The sequence below is a fragment of the Phyllostomus discolor genome, chromosome 6, assembly GCF_004126475.2.
Source record: "Phyllostomus discolor isolate MPI-MPIP mPhyDis1 chromosome 6, mPhyDis1.pri.v3, whole genome shotgun sequence".
Classification (NCBI taxonomy): Eukaryota; Metazoa; Chordata; class Mammalia; order Chiroptera; family Phyllostomidae; genus Phyllostomus; species Phyllostomus discolor.
Genome location: NC_040908.2, coordinates 93,553,025 through 93,555,174, shown reverse-complemented (window position 1 = coordinate 93,555,174; position 2,150 = coordinate 93,553,025). Strand labels below are relative to the sequence as shown.

General features: G+C 36.7%; 1 pseudogene; it reads left to right on the top strand.

Annotated features, from left to right (window-relative positions):
- The first annotated feature begins 1,170 nt into the window (after positions 1-1,170).
- LOC114498811 lies at positions 1,171-1,887 on the top strand (annotated as a pseudogene).
- Positions 1,888-2,150: the final 263 nt, after the last annotated feature.

Here is a 2,150-nt window from a genome sequence, read left to right as displayed (position 1 = left end):
CCTTATGTATTTTATAGGATTGAAATTCTTCAGAGAATGTTGTCCTACAGTGAAATTATACAAAAACACAAAGGCGATACAAAAAGATTATGTGAAAAGGTTCAGATATGTATAATTAAGCAATAAACTTCTATGTAACCCATTAATCAAGGAAGATATTAAGTTATAAACCTGTTGGATACTGTTAAGTCTGTTCTTAGTAAAAAAATTCTATGTCTGAATGTTTCTAGTAGACAAAAAGATAAACTTTTATATTAGTGGTAAATTTATTCATCTATTAAAGCTAGAAAAAGAACAGCAAGCTAAATGGAAGTAAACCAACAGAGAAGAAACAAAATAAAAGCGGAATTCAGTGAAATAGAAAATAGACAAAATTAATGAAGTTAAAAGTTGATTTTTTTGAAAACACAAATGTAATAGACATAGAAATCTGTAGTGGGAATTCTTCAAGGGGCTTCTGTCTAGCTGTAGGGACTGTGGTAAGTAGAAAGCATTAAACTCTTGCCTCCTTTTGAGTCTGCTGAACTGTTTAGGTCTATCTGTTCTAAATCATGATTTTTCAGGGGCAGCCCTTATCTGATCAAGGCAGACATGTAAAATCTCTAAAATTTCCACCTAATATGGGATAACTTGAGAAATTCTTGTTTAGTGCTCCCTGCCATGTTGGTCAAGGTTTGGGCAGGCAAACATCAAAATGTCAACTAATATACTATGACTATTGGTACTGGGAGTGTTAAAGAAAGCATATGAGAAGGTAAATCATTTTTGAAGTTATGTTTTGAAGTTGGATCCTTCTCTACCTGTCTGACAGTCTCTCAATGCTGAATGTAGATGGAGCACAGACAAACATGCTATGAGGTGGTGGTCCAATTGTTAAACCTTTCAATGAAGTGAATTAGGAGGGTTACTGGAGAAAGGAAATGCACTAGTTAATCCTATGCATTAGGTCTTTAAAGTGTCTATAGGAAATAGTAGTTATAAAGATAAATGCTTGCCTGGATATTGCCAAACACCGCTGATGTTCCACAGAATGGTAGTGAAATGCTGAGGGACATATTAGGCAATTGAAAACCAGGTGTAAAAACCATTTCTGCAGTGAGAGGTAAAAAAAAGACAAAGACTGGCTCCTAGTCAGACTGGTTTGGAGACACTTCCAGAAGTCATATCATGATGGCTACTCAAGGAGAACCCCAAGTTCATTTTAAACTTGTATTGATTGGTGATGGTAGGACTAGAAAAACTATACTTGTGAAATATCATCTATCTGCTGGATTTAAGAAGTATGTAGCTACTTGGGTGTTGAGGTCCATCCCCTCATGTTCTACACCAACAGACAGCCTATTAATTTCATGTGTGGGATACAGCAGTCCAGGAGAAGTTTGGCAGACAGCTATTACATCCAAGCACAGTGTGCCATTATAGTGTTTGATGTAACTTCTAGAGTTACTTACAAGAATATGTCTAACTGGCATAGAAATCTGTCATGAGTGTGTGAAAACATCTTCATCTTGTGGTATGGAAACAAAGTAGGTATCTGGTGATCAAGGAAGAAACGTAAAGGCAAAATCAATTGTCTTTCACTGAAGGAAAAATAGTCAGTACCATTTCTGTCAATAGTAACTACCACTTTGAAAAGCCCTTCTTCTGGCTTGCTGGAAAACTAATTGGAGACCCTAACTGGGAAACTGTCACCATGCCTACTTCTACCGCACCAGAAGTTGTCATGCACCAGCTTTGGCAACACAGTATGAGCATGATCTAGAGGTTTCCCAGACTACCACTGTCCTGAATGTGAGAAAGGGAAGCTGGAGCCCAGCGTCAGAAGTCTAGTTTTATAAGCCAAGGTCCTGTGATGTCAGTGCTGCAGCACGTTTGCCATTTTATTATATAGCTCAGCAGAACCTCTGCTTGATCTTTGGGATGCTGAAAGAGATAAATTGGCTTTGGAATGAATTTGGCATATTTAGCTATTTTGGAATTCAGGTGTTTCCTTATTGCATTTCAAATACAAGACTGCCGCAGTCACATCACAGCATTCAATGGTGAAATCTTGTTTGTTACTGTCATTCTTATTCCTTTTCATTTAGAATTAGAATAAAGTTGTATTTAAAAAAAGAAAGAAAAAAGAAAAAGCTGAGGACCAAGTAAAA